The following is a 20429-nucleotide window of genomic DNA, read 5'->3' as shown; positions in this document are numbered from 1 at the left end:
AACTAGATCCCTATTATATACTTATATACTTAGAGAAATCAGGTATATTCTGATTTTAGCATGATAATATAAAAAAGAAACTAGAGGTATACCGTCTTAGTGGAGGAGTGATGAGGTGAGACTGAAGATGGTGGAAATATGGAATCCATTTATTCCCAATTCTTTCCCCTTTTTATACCCTAGTGCCCTTATGTAACCAAAATAGCACTGGGCATGTGCTAAGTATATACTGTGCACATGGGAACACATGAACAACTTGCTATTGTACATAGTTTGCCATCTGGTATCACTCTGCTTCAATAACAACATAGGTTGTCACTACCCCTTGACTTCTCAGGAAGACCAAGAGCATTTAGGGGAGATGGGGAGCCAAACCAGATATTGTTAGCAGGTTCCCTCTGGGCTGAAGGGTCTTAGATTTCACTCAAAGTTCCCCCACGATCTGTAACCCTCTACAATGGAAGAGGATAGCAGACTGGATTAAAAGCCAGAATCCTGCAATATGTTGTTTATAAGAAACTCATTCAAGGCAGAGTGATACATTTAGAGTGAAAGTAAAAAGTTAGAGCAGAATCTATTATGCTTCAGGTGAAGTAAAAAAAGCAGGGGTAGTGATCCTGACCTCAGCTCAAGCAAAAGTAAAAATAGATCTAGTTAAAAGATGGAAGGAAACTATATCTTGCTAAAGGGTAGAGAAGGACCAGACAACAGTCCAGAGAGACCAGCCAGATGTCCGCAGCCCTTCAGACGCTGATGGCAGCAATGCCCCTCCTGACCGTGACACCAGAGACACCAGACACAGTTCCAGTGTTGCAGCTGAAATGGACTGTTTTGGGTGATATGCAATATAAAGACTGTAAATGGACAATGGGCCTGCTTGCTTCTCCCGTGGCCACTTGCCATATGGTGGCCTGGGAAGAGGCTTTGCCCTATGCTTTCTATTGAAGGACTATGCTTTTAAATTAGTGGGTGAAAAACCAACACACCCACCTGCCATTGTTATTGAGACAATGTTACTGGACATGACTTTGCTTATGTGCACCTGTGAAACTAGAATTGTTCTAGAATTGTGAAAAATGCAATTGAGAATTGTGATAAACTAGAATTGTTCTAGGATTGTGACAAGTGCAATAGAGAATTGTGATAAGCTAGAATTGTTCTAGAATTGTGAAAAGTGCAATTGAGAATTGTGATAAGCTAGAATTGTTCTAGGATTGTGACAAGTGCAATTGAGAATTGTGATAAGCTAGAATTGTTCTAGGAGTGTGAAAAGTGCAACAGAAAATTGTAAGAAACTAGAATTGGTCTAGAACTGTGATAAATGTAACTAGAATTGTGACAACCTACCTACTGATATTTGTTAACTAGAATTGTGATGTTTTACCTTGTTGACTTCCCACCTCAGTGTTGATATCCTACCTCATTGGCATCCAACCTCTTTGGCTTATCTCGAGTATGACTTTGATGAATGGGTTGAACATTTGGGCCACTGTTGAGCCTGGTTCTCATTGTCATACTTCTGTTTACTGATTTGCTGCTTTGTACCTCCTTGGGCATAACACTCTGTCATCTCATGGATCAAGTGAACTATAGCTGGTGCTAAAAGTTTAGCTTGATGAGATGTGCGGTTCCCGCAAAACAAGAGAAAGGGAATTGTAAGGGCCCTTTAAATGGGCGGACACAGTGCATCGGGAGATTGAGGCCCAGAAGTAATTTCTGTGGATATTAGGACTGCCCTTGGGCGGGATCCTGGCCATATTGAGATAGTTTCGTAATGGGTGACTCTCTCACTGATTGGCTGTGTGTGTGACCTCACAGGCCCTATGTAAGCCCACTGCAGGCAGCAACCGCTCTCTTTAACCTCCTGCTGTTCACCCTGGCTCCCCAGCCTGGGTGGCTAAGCCAAGATGGGTAGCCAAAAGAGGTAAGGGTTTTGGTAGTGAACACATGGGTCTTCTGACCAGGTGTTCACTCGGGAACCAACAAGTCAGGGCATCAGTCAGGGCATTATGGGAGTAGGTATAATAAAGGCTTTTAAGATTACACGTGGCTGTTCTTGAGTGCGCTACCGGTTATTAAGCTATAGATTCAAGAGATTGTGGCCAGAGACCTTAGAAGGCCTCAGAGGAGGCGAGCCGGGTAGAGCTCACACTGCAAAGGACAGTGGTCAAAGGTGCTCTGGTGGGTCTAGGACAGACTAGTAATTGTAACTGCCAGGAGAGCACGCTACAGAAATTAATGAAAAAAAAATGGCCTAGTTGTGCCAGACCTAAAACTATATTATAAAGTAGTAGTCATCAAAACCATTTGGTATTGGCTATGAAATTAAAATAGACAAATAAGGTTCACAGGACAAAATAGTCAATGACTATAGTAATCTAGTGTTTGACAAACCCAAAGACACCAGCTTTTGGGATAAGAATTCACTATTTGACAAAAATTGCTGGGAAAAGTTGATCAATGATGGACAGAAACAGCTACACTCAGAGAAGGAACACTGGGAATTGAGTGTAAAATGTTTGCACTATTATCTTTCTATCCAGGTTACTTATACCTTCGGAATCCAATTCTTACCGTTGCAACAAGAAATTTGGTTTTACACACATATATTGTATCTAGGAAATACTGTAACACATTTAACATGTATGGGATTGCTTGTCATCTAGGGGAGGGAGTAGAGGGAAGGAGTGGAAAATTTGGAAAAGTGAATACAAGGGATAATGTTGTAAAAAAAATTACCCATGCATATGTACTGTCAAAAAATTATAATTATAAAATTAATAATTTTAAAAAATTGCTGGGAAAATTAGAAAGTAGTATGGCAGAAAATAGGCATTTACTCACACCTAATACCTTATACCAAGATAAGGTCAAACTGGGTTCATGATTTAGCCATAAAGAGGGATATTATAAGCAAATTAGAAGAACATAGTTTACCTCTCAGATCTGTGGAGAAGGAAGGAATCTGTGACTGAAACTCATTATTATTTTTTTAAACTCCTAAAGTTTTTTCTTAATTTTATTTTTTTAAACATTTTTTTATTATAGCTTTTTATTGACAAAAAATATGCATGGATAATTTTTCAATATTGATCCTTGCAAAAACTTCTATTCCAACTTTTCCCCTCCTTCCTCCACCCCCTCCCCTAGAGAGCAGGTAGTCCCATACATGTTCAATATGTTAAAGCATATGTTAAATACTATATATAATATATATATATATTTACACACACATATTTATACAGTTGTCTTGCTACACAAGAAAAATCAGATTTAGAAAAAAGGTAAAAATAACCTAGGAAGAAAAACAAAAATGCAAGCAAACAATAACAGAAAAAGTGTAAATGCTATGTTGTGGTCCTCACTCATTTCCCAGTGTTCTTTTGCTGGGTGTAGCTGGTTTTGTTCATTACTGATCAATTGGAACTGATTTGGATCCTCTCATTGTTGAAGATAGCCACTTCCATCAGAACTGATCCTCATATAGTATTGTTGAAGTATATAATGACTGGAGCATATTATTGAACACCAAATAGATTATTTTGATTATATTAGGTTAAAAAGTTTTTCTACAAAGAAAACTAATGCAGACAAGATTAGAAGGGAAGCAATAAATTATGAAAACATTTTTATAATAAAGGGTTCTGATAAAAGGGCTCATTTCTAAAATATATAGAGAATTGACTCAAATTTATAAGAAATCAAGCCATTCTCCAATTAATGGTCAAAGGACCAAAAACAGACAATTTTCAGATGAAAAACTGAAATTATTTCTAGTCATATAAAAAGGTGCTCCAAACCATTACTGAGCAGAGAAATGCAAATTAAGGCAACTCTGAGGTACCACTATATACCTCTCAGGTTGGAAAAGATAATGACAAATGTTGGAGGAAATGTGGGAAAACTGGGACACTTAATACATTGTTGATAGAATTGTGAAGTGATCCAACAATTGTGCATACCCTTTGATCCAGCAGTGTTTCTACTGAGCTCATATCCCAAAGAAATCATAAAGGAATCCATATGAGCAAAAATATTTGTGGCTGCCCTTTTTGTAGCCATCTATACCCAGAAAGAGGACTGTGGGAATACAATCCAGTATTTTCAACTTCTTTTGTTGCTGTTTGCTTGAATTTTATTTTCTTTTTAATTTTTCCTTTTTATTCTGATTTTTCTTGTGCAGCAAGATAATTGTATAAATATGTATGCCTATATTTGATTTACTTTTTTTTTTTTTTACCATATTTAACATATATATTGGATTACTTGCCATGTCAGGGAGGAATTGGGGGGAAGGAGGGGAAATTTGGAACACAAGGTTTTGCAAGGGTCAAATGTTGAAAAATTATCCTTGCATATGTTTTTATGTTTTGAAAATAAAAAGCTTCAATAAAAAGAAATTCTCCTTGAAATTTAATATTTGCAAGGTATATAAACAATCTTGGCAGAATGTGCATTAATGCAATAGATATTTGGGTTTTGTAGACAGCCCTTTTTTTCTTTATTTTTCTTCTGTCCTTCCATCTTTTGTCTTCCAATTTGGTAAAATTTTCATCATAAGACTCATGGTTGTGGACCTGGTCATTTTGTCCATTCATTTTTCTGGCAGCTAGCAGCACTTCCAGGCCCAATGCCCATGAGGTGGTGCTATCACACCATAAAGGTATCCCTCTAAAGCAAGAACTCTTGTAATTTTAATGAAGCTCATTTGAGAATGAGATTAGAGTCACATACAAAAAAGAGTTTCCACGTGGGGGAGATAAAAAAAAAGTGCCTCTATACACAGAGAGGTAATATAATATAATGGAAGGGCCATTGGCTTTGTTAGAATCTAAGACTGTTCAAATTCTGTCTCTATTATCTATACAACTGGGCAATTCCTTTATTCTCTCTGGTCCTTAGCTGCAAAATATGTGTATTTGGACTAGACAAGCTCTAGGGTCCCTACAATTCTAATTCTATGAGCTTAATCTCCTGAATCGGAAATAAACCAAAGTTTTCCTTTGTGATATTAGTCCGTAGAAAAGGGAAGAAAAAGAGAACATTTCCTCTTCTTCAAACAAGATTTCCCCAAGTAATGTCATAAGGATCATCAATCTAGGGCTGAAAGAATCTCCAGAGGCTATCTAATCTTAACCCCTCATTCACAAGAAAGGAAAATGATACGTAGGTGGGTTAAGCAATTTATCTGGAGTCACATATATAGTAAGCATCAGACTGAGTATTCAAACTCAGGTCCATTTGACATTACAATTCATGTTCTTTCCACAGAACTAGCCTGCATTTTTGCATTCTCCACCCCCAGCAGGTAGAAGAGGAGGGGCAGATAGAGTCCTGACAACTTTGTAAACCTAGACTAGATTCATAGGAATTTTTCTGGCTAGACCTCCCACACTAGAGGAAGATTGCTCAACAGTGAGGTTCTGGACCAGGCCCAGATGGACCAGAAAGGTCATTGCTTTTCCTCCCTACTGCTAGAAAAATATCAGGGTAGGTCATTGAGTAAGTGCTTCAATGTCTTCCAGTGTTCAACCATACCTGCAAGATGAAGGAGGACATGAGTACTCATACCCTCAGTGCAAGGGAAGAAAACCACAGATAGCAATCCATTTGCCCAAGCTAAGAGTGTAGGCTTTGCGCCTCCCTAAATTTCTAACCTCTCCTGCATAGTAAGGGTGATTTCAGGAAACCCAAAGGAAACCACAGAACCTATGTTCTGGGACAATCAAAACTGTAATATGCTCAGGCTTCACAGAGGGCTAACTGTGTAGACCAAGAGAATGTGGTTCCCAAGTACAAGGAGGAATTGATTGAAGCTACTCTCAGTTACAGACATTCAAAAAGTAAACAAAGTTGCTTTTCATTATAAGTATACCCTACTTATTTGAATAGAACAGCTGAAGTCAAGCTGACTGTGAAAGCTTCTCTCATTATTTCTTTCCTAAGAGGAGGGAACTAACTCAGAATTCATTTGAATAGTAATGCTTATCACTGTAAAATACTAAAAATCCCCTTAGAAACATATCCACTGGTATTGTCATCAAGTCTGATAGAAATACTTTTGAGAATCATTTTCTCCACTATTTTATATATTTTAAATTGTAGGACTGTGAGATTATAATTTTTATAGAAATTTCTTTGTCAAGCTATAAACCTCACACATCCTAATACAGAAAATAGTGTGAATAAATAGATAAATAATAAAAAAATATATAGTCGTTTAATGTATTAATCAAAGAGTATGCTAAAGATTCGGAACACTAAGAAAAAATTGATGCAGTTCATATTCTTAAGGAGCTCATATTTTAATTAGTGGGGGATGATTTTATGCATGCATACAAGTATGCATAGATATATGCATATATATGTACATATATATACATATATGTATACACATACACATACATATATAAATGAGTTCAGCTACAGGGCTGATAACAAGCCCAGAAGTCTTTAGAGTACAGTGGACAGCTAAATGATAATACTTAAGTTTACATATCATTTTTATAAATAATAAAACTTTGTTCTTTAAGATATTCCTTTGAATATTACAATTTTAGAGAAACTTTTATATTACAAATTACTACAAAATTTTATAGTATAAAAATGTGTACTAAAGTTGTACTATAATTTTAGAGAAGAAACTGGAACTTAGAAAGACTGAATTCATCCAGTGTTTATTAAGTAGCAAGCTACTATGCTATTATTCAGGATATATAAACACTAGAAAAAAAGGCATACTATAAAATTCCCATAATAATAGTTAACATTTATATAGCACTTATTACTGGCCTTGCACCATGCTATATACTTCACAATTATCATCTCATTTTATTCTCACAATAGCCCTGGAAGCTAGGTACTGTTATTATTTTCACTTAGCAGATGAGGAAACTGAAGCTGTCAGAGATTAAGTGACTTGTCCAGGCTAGTCAGTATCTATCAGATGAACTTGAACCCAGGTCATCCTGACTTCAAGACCAATACTCTATCCTCATGTAGAAATTAACAATTAACATTTGACTAAATGTCAAATACAAAAGTAGTTTTATTTGCCTTTGAAACTTTGATAATAACTCATAATTGTATCATAGTTTTTAACTAGCATGGCTATCTTTATTTTACAGGTGGAGAACAGAGACAATGGACAGATTTCAAACTTGTCCAAAGTCAGAGGAAAAAACAAACAGTAGAAGTTAGATTTTATAAATAAGACAGTTTTAGAGCATAAATAAACCTTAATGAACAATTAAGCCAATTGCTTCATTTTGCAGATTAGGAGACAGGGCTGTAGAGGTGGAATGACTTGCCCATAATCTTGCAGATTGTTAGGATTAGGATATAGGTTTTCTGACACATGGTTTCTAAAGGTCCAATTTTTGGATGGGGATTTTAGCTGGGGAGAAGTGAACCAATAGCAGGATAGATGGCAATGCCTACTAGGCTCTGCTTTCCTTTTGGATAGGATGCTACAAAACCAATTCTCAAAGTTTGGTTCACTCTTACCATCTCAAAACACAAAAAGGTATTAGGAATTATGGCAGCACCATTATGGTTTTGGGAAAAAAAGGCAAAAATCCAAAGAAATCCAAAGTCTAAAGTTGGCAGTAGTGTTTAATGGTGTGGGAGGGTGAGTGTAATTATTCACTCCTTTCTTCCTTCAGTCCTCTGAAATCTAAAGATTTTGAACTGGAAGGTACATCTGACATAACTCTATCATTTTATTTATTTATTCATCTACTTGTCTATATATTTATTTATTAGCTTTTGAAAAAGTATATTTATTTGAAAAAACACAATCAGAATACAAATATTTTCCTCTATACCTGGAAACATTCTCTTCTTCATGTTATTTTTATCCTTGAAGACAGTGGACAAAAACTTTATCTGATTTCTACATGGCATTCTTTTTCTAAGCAAATTCATATCCTATTTCAACACAGCAGCAACTAAATTCTCCTCTCAGGCACTAGTGGGCTGGAGCCTTAATGCTGAAACTAGCTGACCACAAAATTCAACACAGATTTCCACTCCTGTACCTCCTAGTGGCCCAGTCCCCTGGCCTTTCTAAACTCATCTCCAATCTTTACCTAAAAGCAAGAACAGGTAATACAGTGAGAAAAGTAATAGTAAAGTCATGAACTTCTGGGATACATTGTGGCAGCCTGGATAGGAGATACAGATCTAAGGTGTCTGTCCTTATCTTGGACTTTGCCTTTGCCTTTGCCTTTTCATTTGAACATTTGTTATTGTTCTTCACTCATGTCCAACTCTTCATATCTGACTTGTGACCTCTAAAATGTGAACATAACCTGCAGGAAAAAGCCAGACCAATTTACTTTATCATTTTACAGAATGGCAAATTGAAACCCCAAATGGATGAAATAATTTGTCCAAAGTTATAAGGTAAAATTTGAAACCAGGTCCTATTGCAAATCTGGTGCTCTTTCCATTTTCAGACACAAATATCCATGTAATACAGAAACATAGGCTCTTTTGGAGATGTAGAGAAGCTGGCTAATGGACAGAGCTGTATGTCATTCATGGGCTGACCCCTTTAAGCAGCCAGCCAGCAACAACTATTAGACAGCTACCATGTGCAAACTATTGAACTAGATACTGTATCCAAACATAGACTGATTTGCTATTCAATTAGCTGAGCATCTTCTTAATAATAATAATAACAGTAAACATCTATATAATACTTAATATATGCCAGATGTGCTACAATGATTATTTCATTCAATCCTCTCAACAACTTTGGAGGTAGGTGCTATTATTCCCTTCACTTTACAAATGAGGAAACTGAGGTAAATAGGGATTAAGTACCTTTCCCAGAGTCACACAGCTAGTCAGTGTTTGAGGTTGATTTTAAATTCTGTCTTAGGTCCAGTGCCACTGAATCATCTAGCTCACCTAAAGCTGCAGAAATATTATTTGTATGGAACATAACATTCAAAAGGTTTTGAAATTTTGGAGAAAGGGCTCTTTGTCTCCCTTCCTTGGTTTCTAGCACCTCTTCCAGAAGGGTGTACCATTACATACTTGTTTAAAAAAATAGTCAGGAAGACCTGGCAGAGTTTTCTTTGTAGTATGATCAGATGAAGTAGAATTTTCAAAAAGGTTATGAGCCAAGGGGCACTCTCCAGTGCAATCCTCATCCTTTCACAAAACTGCATATTTAGTGCTCTTTTGCAAAGAATATCGGAAGGGTATGCAATTTCAGTGTGTACCTGAAAATCCCTCCCTCCTTCTCTTCTAAATGTTCTACCCAGGAAAAGTGAGACCTGAATACTGAAGAATCTGAACCTGAAAATCTGGCAAAGTAATCATTGATTTCAATCAATAGGTCCATTTTTCTACAGGAACAGGAAAAAGGTTGTTAGATTCATGAGGGTGGAGTGTGCTCTAATCCTCCCACCAGCTTCTTTCATCTAGGTATCTTTAATTCCAGCTAGAATTGGACTCCTACTCTCTTCTTATACAAACCTACCCCAATATTTGTTTCTTTTCCTACATCAGCTTTAAAGGAAATATTTCACATCTGGATCTACTATTTCACTATTTACCCTGGTCCAGACCACAACAAACACACAAAATCATCAGGAGAAGGGAAATGCTGAGTGAGCTTTCACATGGGAATTGTTATTAAGAAATCATTTCCCTGAGGTTCACTTGCTCTGCCTCTCTGATCCAGTTTATCCCCAATTCTCAAGACAATATAACATTTTGTCATACCCTAAGGAGCAGAAACCAAAAACAGTACTTCAAAGCAGAGAAATGCCTTTATAGCTTAAAAGAATGAACAATCAATTTAATGTGCAAGTTAGTCAAACTTTTTTTAAAAGCACAATTTGTGGCCTATGAAATGGAGAAAAGGAGATAATGAGTTTTTTACAGACTTTCTAGAAAACAAGTTTGCTTTTCTTGGTAACCTCATGTTTCAGAGTATGGAAGAAAATTCTTTCCTGATGGTGAATATCTAACTTAATCTGAATATCTTGAAAAGCTGTTTATCAGTTGCTCTGAGCTGTAATTCAACTATCTTCAGCTTGGATACAGCTTTTTCATAATTGGATATGGTGTATTATCATCATTGGGTCATAGAAACTGACAGCAAAAATGGGGCATTACACCCCACAGAGTTGTAGGGTTGTTTGCAGTACATTGCCTGAAAACAAAGAGAGAACTGTGAATGTGTGGACATAAGTGAAAAGCATTCCATTGTTCCATAGCCACAAATCTGAATAATTCCAGCTGTGAATGAACCACCAGTGAACTTCACTAGTTGATATCTTAGTCCAGTTCATTATCACATGGTAGATAATCATTCAGGGAACTCAGTGTCAACATAAATGGTAAGATAACCAATTCCTTGGGTTTCTTTAGTGAAGAAAAATATAATCAAACTAGAACGAAGGGCTTTCAAAGACAAATCATATTGAGATTACGTAGTCAGGAGGGGAAGAAATTCAGGAATATACTACTAAAATAACAAACTTATAAGGGAGTATAAACAGAGCTAAAATAAGTGACTCTCCCAAAGAATAGGCCGAAGCTCCCTTCTTAAGCATTATCCAAGGATAAGAAATGTTTTTTTTTTTTAAATTTAAAAAAAAATTTTTTAATGTTTTACTGATACCTTTTGTTTTATGCTGATGTGATGAATATATAAAGAACTCCAGCTGAGATTGTTTTCTTCCTTATCTCTGCCTATGTCACTCTATCAGTTCCTTTAAGTTTCTCCATGCTTCTCTATATTCATCATGTTTCTCATTTCTTATAGAACAGTAATTTTCTATTACATCCATGTACCTCAATTTATTTTAGTGATTTCCTAATCAATTAATGTTGACTTTGCTTTTAGTTCTTTGCAACTACAAAGAGTCCTATTTGAAACATTTTAAACTAGTAGTACAATCTTTGGGTTAAAGGATATGGACATTTTAATTACTTTATTGGCATAATTTAAAAATACTCCATTGCATTTTCACTAGCTGTCACCTATGCCAGGAATGTTCTTTCTCTTCATCTCACCTTCTGGCTTCCCTGGCATCTTTTGAGTTCCAGCTAAAATCCCACTTCTAGAAAGACTTTGCTGTTTGTTCCTCCTTAATTCTAATCCCTAAATTCTACTGATTATTCTAAAATTAACTTAGGTATAATTGTTTTTAGATTGTCATTAGATTGTGAGCTCTTCTAAGACACAATTGTCTTTTGCCTTTTTTTTTTTTTTTTTGGTATTTCCATTGCTTAGTATAATGCCTACAACTAGGAAGCACTTAATAAATGCTTATTCACTAATAATTCCAAATTGTTTTCCAAAATGAATGTATTGGTTCATTAGTTCCATGTTAGCATGCCTCTATTTTTAAGAGTCTTCAAACAACAACTATTTCCAATCTTTTTCTTTTGCCAATCTGATGGGTAAGAGAAGGAATATTATATATGCATGTATGTGTATATATGCATATGCATATTACATATGTATGTATGAATTTGACAAGGACAGGATTAAGTGACTTGTTCAGGGTCATATAGCTACTAAGTATTAAGTGCTGGGGCTGCATTTGAACTCAGGTCCTCCTGACTCCAGGGGTAGTGCTCTATCTACTTACTCATACACTTAGCTGCCCCTTTAATTTATATTTCTCATAAGTTATTGAGAACAATGTTTCAGAGTCATTAATAGTTGATTTTTAGTACTTCCAGTTATTTCTAAGTGCTCTCTGTAAACTAAATCTGTATACCATCCATTTCAAAACATATCCTCTTTAAATGATGGCCCCTACCACCAATGAGAAAGGCTGAGATGGGGGCCCCAGCCCAGATCATTTCTCAGCTTGGGCAGGAGGAAGACAGCTGCCAGATTCACGCACATATCAAGCAAAAGATAAGGAACAACAGAGGTGCAAACAGACAGAACCAGCAGGAGTCGGGGAAATATGCATGGGCCAAAATAGTACTAAATTTGTCCCAATTAAGCAGAATTACTATCCCAATTAAGCAACCGTCAAGGCCATTAAGAAACTCAAATGAGTTCTCTGGGAGACAGCCTGATTAAGTGAATTTATGTACTTAGTGCATTGTAGTGTATATTAATAAACCTTAGCTACTTCATTCCTCACAGGGGTGCCTGAAACTTAATTACCACGTGTACAAATCCTTGAATAAAAGACAGTGCTCAGAGTGAAAAGGATACTAAATTTCAAGAGTTACATTTGATCACCACACTATTTGTCTGCAGTTGAGTTGCTTTTTACAGATGCTCAGATTTTCCATCTTGGTTGGGTTTGTGTGTGGAGGTAAACACAAATGTGTGAAACTGACCTCTTCCTTCCCAGCCCCCTCCCCATCAACTATACCCACAATACATAAAGTAGTCAGCCTCTTCTCACTGCTTTAGCCTGGAGTCCTCACCCTATTCCTAGCTCTTTTTCATTTCTCACCGAAACTTCAATGGCCCAAAGCTGTCAACAGTTAATAAAAGGATCCAGCACCTTAAGATGTTGTGTACATGTTCCAGGGATGTTTTCAAGTATACTTCCTTCCCTAGTTCCTTATAGATAACCTTTTGGCATTTAGTCGAGTAATTGGGAGGACAGACAGCCAGTCTTGATTTGGGAAAATTTTTCGACACTCATTGTCCCCATGCAGAGTTTGGTTTGAGAGATATTTCATCATTGAAACCTTGTAATATTCCTGTTGGCAGGCTTCCTTTTCCTGGAGGGAGTGAGGGTCAAAGAAAGGCCTCTTCAAAGTTGTAAAGGCTTACACTTACTACCCCATCATATAATCTCATCATTGGAAAAAGATTTCAGGAGTCATCTAGTCTAACTTATACCTAGAGAAAAGTTCCTTTAGAATATCCGCAACAGATAGGTGGTCAGCTTTTTTCTGATTATCTTTAGTAAGAGGGGACCATTATAACCTGAGACAATAAATAAATAAAATAGAATAAATTAATAAATCTTTTGGTATTTAAAATCTTCCAGAACTGACCCCAGCCTCTTTCTCTAGGCTGAATTCCTATTATGTTCTCTTGGACACTTTTTGTTCAGTCAAAATGACCTAGCCAATTAGTCAATAAACATTTATTTAGTGCTATGTGCTAAGCATATGCAAAAAGAGACAAAACACAGTCCTTGTTCTCTAGGAGCTCATAATCCAGTGGGGGAGACAACAGCCAAACAAATATGTATAAACAAGCTATATTCAGGATAAATAGGAATAATTAAGAAAGAGAAAACAAGGAGGGACTTCTGGGAGCCAAGATAGTAGAGAAAACAGGAAATCATCTGAACTTACTCCTATTTACCTTCAAACAACTATAAAATAGGCCCTAAATTAATTCTGGAATAAAGAAGAGATGAAACAATTTTCTAGCCCAAGACAGCTTTGAAAGTTAGTAGAAAAGGTCTTTCAATTGTTTAAAATAAGAATGCAGCCCAGGGCAGGCAGCATTCTGGAAACCCAGAAGCCCATCCTGCCTCAGCAAGCCAGCAGGAGGCTCTGAACCCAGGGTTACATGAATAGACAGATGTCAACACCAAAGGTCCACCCATATGCCTTAGCACCAGGTGAACTGCCCGACCTCTGTGGAACCATGGCACCAGGCAGCACCAGTTACTCCTGCCTCCACCTCTGCCTCAGCATTACCAGCTAAACTGCCCACAGGCCTGGCCCAGTAAAAGTACCTTCTATGTGCTTCATATCAGCACCAGGAAAACAGGCAGCTGCTAGCACAAGTCACCCACTATCTACTCCTATGAACCATCAGATCCAAGTACTTCCCCTATCCCCCACCCTATGCATAGCATCAAATCCCCACAGTCCTGGTGCAACACAGCATAGCAATAGGAAAACAGTACAGGAAAATAGGAACAGTGACCTTTCTATCCCAGGAGTAAAGCTCAACTTTTAAAGTAATGGAATAGATTGGGGAGAAAAAAAAGAAAAGGCATAATTTGTCTTGAGCCCCCCAAAAAACTCTTAGAAGAGCTCAAAAATGAATTTAAACATCAAACAGAAAAGGTAGAAGGGAAAATTGCATTAAGAGTGATGCATTATTTGACATGTATTGGTCAGCCTGCCATGGAGGGAGGGAGGGGGAGGAGGGAGGGGAAAAATTGGAACAAAGGGTTTGGCAATTGTCAATGTTGTAAATTTACCCATGCATATATCTGGTAAATAAAAACTATTTAAAAAAAAGTGATGCAAGTAAATTATGAAGAAAAGTTAACAGCTTGATAAAGGGAGCACAAAAAAAGGAAAAACATACAAAAATTTATTGAAGGAAACAATTCCCTAAAAAATAAAATTGGTCAAATGGAAAAGAAGGTGAGTTGTTGTTTTTTTTTTTAAAGTAAAAATAACTATTTAAAAATGCACAAGTAGAAGCTAATGACTCTTAAGACATCAAGAATCCACAAAAACAAAACTATTACAAAAGAATGAAAAAAAAAAAAAACAAACAAGAAAATGTAAAATGCCTCATTGGAAAAAACAAAACAAAACAAAACAAAACAAAACAAAAAAGCCTGACCTGCAAAGTAGAGATAATTTAAGGATTATTGGACAAAAGACTTACTCCATACATCATACTTCAAGGATTTATCAAAGAAAACTGTCCTCATATCTTAGAACCAGAGGGTAAAGTAGACATTGAAAGAATTCATTGATCACCTCCAGAAAAGGATCCCAAAATGGAAATTTCCAGAAATACTTTAGCCAAATTCTAGAACTCCCAGGTGAAGGAAAAAATATTGCAAAGTCAGAAAGAAATAAATATCAGATTGCCACAATCAGGATTACACAGAATTCCATACAATGGAAGCAGAGTGGATAAAAAGCCAGAATACTACAATATATTGTTTACAAGAAACATATTTGAAGTAGAAAAACACACAGAGAATAATGGAAAGAGTCTGGAGCAGAATCTGTTATGCCTGAACTGAAGTATTAAAAAAAATGGAGTAGAAATCATGCTCCTAAGAGCAAAAACAAAAATGGATCTAATTAAAAGAAATTTTTAAAGAAGAAAAGTACATCTTGCTAAAAAAGGTACCATAGACAATGAAATAATATCATTTCGCCATATATATTCACCATATGGTATAGTATCCAATTTTTAAGAAGTTAGGTGAGTTACAAGAGGAAATAGCAAAACTATACTACCGGGAGACTTCAATCTTCTCCTTTCAGAACTAGACAAATCCAACCATAAAATACATTAAAAAGTTAAAGAAATGAATAAAAGTTTTTTAAAAGTTAGGTATAGTAGATCTTTTAAGAAAATTGCATAGGGATAGCAAGAAATATATCTTTTTCTAAGTGCTACATGAGCACTTATACAAAATTGACCATATGTTAGGACAAAATCCTCACAATCTGTAGGGGACCACAAATATTGGGGAACTCTGAGAAAAGTATACTTGAAGCAAAGTTACCTACAGCAGGGTGTTAACTCAGTGTGATTAATGAGATGATGGTTCTTTAGTTCACATATACTTAGTACTTAGTATGGTGATGTAACCGTTCTCTAGTTCACACATACTTAGTGTGCTGCAATGATGTAATCATACTGAGGTATTTAAGGGCTGAGAGGACTGGAAATAGAGACATTCCATCTATGACCATTCTTCTGGTGGCTCTCCTATCTCCTGCATTCCTCCACTAAGATCAAGGTTGGTCCCAAGATCCTCCAAAAAGCTAGTCCCAACACAACATTTTGGCACCCAAACAGGGACCTCCAGAAGGATATTACAACAATCAAATGTAGAAAGGCAGAAATATTAAATCTATTCTTTTCAAATTATGATGAAATACAAATTATATTCAATAAAGAGGAGTGCAAAGATATATTAAAAATTAACTGGTAATTTAATGATCTAACCCTAAAGAATAAGTGAGTCAAAGTATCATAGCATAGAATCAGTAAGTTCATCAAAGAGAATGACAATGAGACAACATACTCAAATTTGTAGGATGCAGTACTTAAAATAGTATTTAAAGGAAAATTTATTTCTCTAAATATTTACATCAATAAAACAGAGAAAGAGCAAATCTTTTTTTTTCTACCCAATATCCATTTTACCTATATCCAGATATCATTCGATATGCAACTAAAAAAACTAGAAAAAAATCAAATTTTAAATCCCCAACTTTGGATTGGAAATTGGAAATCCTGAAAACCAAAGACAGGATTAATAAAATTGAAAGTAAGAAAACTATTGAGCTAATAAATAAAATAAGGGTCTAGATTTGTTTAAAAAAAAAAGAAAGAAATAGAAAACAAATAAATTTCTAGTATCAAAAAAGGGGCGGGAGAGAATTCACCATCAATGAACAGGAAAGTAAAATAATCATTAGGAAATATTTTGCCCAATTACATGCCAATAAATTTGACAACCTAAGCAAAATCAATAAATATTTATATGAATATAAGTTGTCCAGATTGAGGAAACAGAATATATAAATAACCCTATTTTAGAAAAATAAATTAAATAAGCTATCAATGAAGTCTTTAAGAAAAGAAATCCCCAGGGCCAGATGGATTTACAACCAAACATTTAAAAAATTACCAAACATTTAAAGAATAACTAACTAATGCTATATAAACTATTTGGGAAAATAAGCAAAGAAGTAGTCTTTGTACAAACTAAATCTTGTACAAACTAAATTCCAATTTTTCTAATGAATATTGACTCAAATTTTTAAAATAAAATACTAGGAAGGAAATTATAGCAATATATCACAAGCATTATACATTATGACCTGGTGAGATTTATAGTAAGGAGAATTCAATAGATAGAAAACTATTAACATAATCAACTCTTTTAATAACAAAACCTGCAAAAATCATATATTATCTTGATATAAAAAAGTTTTTGACACAGCACCCATTCCTATTAAAAACACTAGAGAAAATTGGAATAAATGATCTTTCCTTAAAATGAAAACAATTGTCTAGAATTATCAGCAAGTATTAACTTTTAATGAGGATAAGCTTGTGAGGGACCTTGTTTTACTCTTACCCCTGGTGCAACACACTTTTCCTGATGACTGTTTAAGTTATTCTGAGCTGGAAAATTATTTCATTCTGTCCTTTATTGAGTTCTGCTGTGCTAGAATTTATTTTGAAGCTTTATTTAAAGATATATTCAAAGGTTTAAGAGAGAAATTGGCTTTGTCTTTATATGGACATGATTAGAAAACACTTTTCACATAAATAAAGTCAAGTATAAATAATTGGAAAAGTATAAATTGTTCATGGATAGACTGATCCAATATAATTGACAACTCTGCCTAAATTAATTTATTTATTCAGTGTCATGTCCAAAAATATGTGTCTCAACTTAAACTGCACTTTGAATCCCTTGTCTTTCTTTAAGGAGGTGGGTAACATACAGCAGTTGATTTTTATTTTTTTCTTTTTGTTTCTAGATCTTAGTACAGCATAGACATATTTTTTGGATAAAAGTAGAAATGAAGGTTAAAAAGGAGAATCTACAATGGTGAAACTTTAACTATGAATGCAAATCAGCATCTGCTTTGCAATTTATAATCAATCAATCAACAAACATTTATTAAGAACTTGCTATGTTCTTAGGTGGTTGCTTGTCATAGTGGATGAAGTAGCACTTCAGGTCACTTAACTTCTCAACCCCCCAGGCAACACTATAATACTGTCTGATATATAGTATGTTTAAAAAATTCCTATGAAGTCCACTGAGTGTCTCTGAACTTCATATATGGAATGAGAAATAACTGTGTCCAGATGCATCCATTGTGTTTCAAATGGTTCCCAAATGTAGCACCATTTTAGAAAGAATGCTAGGAAAAGAAAAACTTTTTGGACAGGCAAAATAACTTTTAACACAGTAATTTGTCCTAAACAAGAAAAAAATCACAAATCAAATGAATTTACATCTCTGAAAGCATCTTGTTTGGATTTGGTTTATATTCTAATTGCATAGTGTTAACTGTGTGTTAATGCTCACAGTAGCATCTATCCAGTTTGTATACAAGATGATCAAAATGCAGCCACATGCATTTGCACTTTCCCTGGCTTCAGCTTTGACCTGAAAAAAAAACTTAGCAGATTTGCTGCTTTAGAAACCAAACTCAACAGATTTTTCATTATTTCTTGGCAAGGACTCCTTTTATTCTCCAAGTGCTGTAATTCTGTCATCTTCTTCAAGTACCTGACTTCCCTAAGAGAGGCCATAAAGTCATCTGTGTGTTGAGATGCCCTCTCTGGAAATCCTGCATCTTGATTAGTTTGAGACTGGCAGGAGGAGATTAAACTAGAAAAAGGAGCTAAAATCTGCATATAATCAGTTTTCAGATGCCCAGATACTTTAAAAAAATTATTAAAGCTTTTTATTTACAAAACATATGCATGTGTAATTTTTCAGCATTGACCCTTGCAAAACTTTCTGTTCTAATTTTTCCCTTCTTTCCCCCACTCCCTCCCCTAGATGGCAGGTAGTCTAATACCTGTTAAATATTTTAAAATATAAGTTAAATTATACACACACACACATATACACATACAGTTATCTTGCTGCACAAGAAAAATCAGGTAAAGAAGGAAAAAAAAATCTGAGAAAAGAAAAAAAAATGCAAGCAAACATCAACAATAAACAAAGATGCTATGTTATGTTCCACACTCAGTTCCCACAGTCCTTTCTCTTCATCACTGAAGTATTGGAACTGGTTTGAATCATCTAATTGTTGAAGAGAACCATGTCCATCAGAATTGATCATCATATAGTATTGTTGAAGTGTATAATGATCTTCTGGTTCTGTTCATTTTACTTAGCATCAGTTCATGTAAGTCTCTCTAGGCCTCTCCGAAAGTATCCTGTTGGACATTTCTTACAGAAAAATATTATTCTATAACATTCATATGTTTATATTTATTTATATGTATTCTATAACATTCATATGTTTATATTTATTCAGCCATTCTCCAATTGATGGGCATCCATTCAGTTTCCAACCACTACAAAAAGGGCTACTATAAACATTTTTGCACATGTGGATCCCTTTCTCTTCTTTAATATCTCTTTGGAATACAAGCCCAGTAGAAACACTGCTGGGTCAAAGGGTATGATGCACAGTTTGATAACTTTTTGAGCACAGTTCCATATTGCTCTCCAGAATGGTTGAATCCAATCACAGTTCCACCAACAATATATCAGTGTTCCAGTTTTCCCACATCCCCTCCAACATTTGGCACTATCTTTTCCTATCATCTTAGCCAGTCTGACAGATTTGTGTAGTGGCAAATATCCATATTCTTGATACTTCAATAATGAGCATATTTATTATTTCATTGAACAAAGAAATGAAACAGCTGTAATGGCACCCTATGTTTTGACATCATCATATTAAATTGAATGATGCATGACAGCTATTGTATTCAATGCAAAACAAACATGAAAAGAGCAGAATCTGAAAAACAAAAAGTTAAAATAGAATAAAAAAGAATGTAAAGAGACAAAATGGACTCCCACATTTATTTATTTTTAATCTATTTGTCATTTATTTATTTTATTTATAATTACATGAATTAATATTTGTTTATAATACATAAATATACATTTATTTTTATTTATCATATATTTATTTACTATTGCATTTATTTTCAAGTTAGAAAATGAGTACATTAAAAATATCAAATTTGAATGTTAGTATTCTAAGGACATTTTAAAACTGTGTTCTTTGATTTAAAAAAAAAATAATTTCTGAAACTGAGTCTTACTGTCTCACATAGGCTGAAAGAGTTGCTCCTAATGGCCCAACCCCATCACTGATAAACCTTAATTTGCTCCTTGTCTGACTTTGAGTCATTTTACTGCCTCCTTAGATAGCCCAGTAGCCCTTTTTATCACAGGAACATGCTGTATTGGTGTCAGACTAAGAGTAAAACACCTGATTGGAGCAGAACTCCTAAACTCAAGTAAACCACAACAATAAATCTCTCCAAAAGTAGGCATTTCAACAATGCATTACTATGCCTTGTGCATTGAAAAAGCCACCAGTCACCAGACTGGAGAGAGAAGGTTCAATATGTAAGTTTATTTGAATTTATTTTTAAAAACAAAACTTAGAGCAATGAGTTAGACCTTTAAAAGAGGCAGATTTCCATTTGATAAAAGAGGAAATTTTCCTAAAAATTTTAGTTATCCAAAATTAAAATGGGTGGCCTTAAAAGTCTTCAAGCACAGCCTGGATGATCTCTTGAAAGATGTTATAAAGGGAATTCCTATTCAAGAACATTTTTTTCCTTCCATCTTTGAGAATTGGTGATTTTATGATCCTATGACTAAGGTACAAATTATTTTTAAAATGTGTAGTAATTAGCTAATGAAAATCTTGTTGTTGTTGTTGTTGTTGTTGTTGTTGTTTTTACTACTCTT

This window comes from Sminthopsis crassicaudata, chromosome 6, assembly GCF_048593235.1.
Source record: "Sminthopsis crassicaudata isolate SCR6 chromosome 6, ASM4859323v1, whole genome shotgun sequence".
NCBI classification, from domain to species: Eukaryota; Metazoa; Chordata; class Mammalia; order Dasyuromorphia; family Dasyuridae; genus Sminthopsis; species Sminthopsis crassicaudata.
This window is presented reverse-complemented; position numbering follows the sequence as displayed.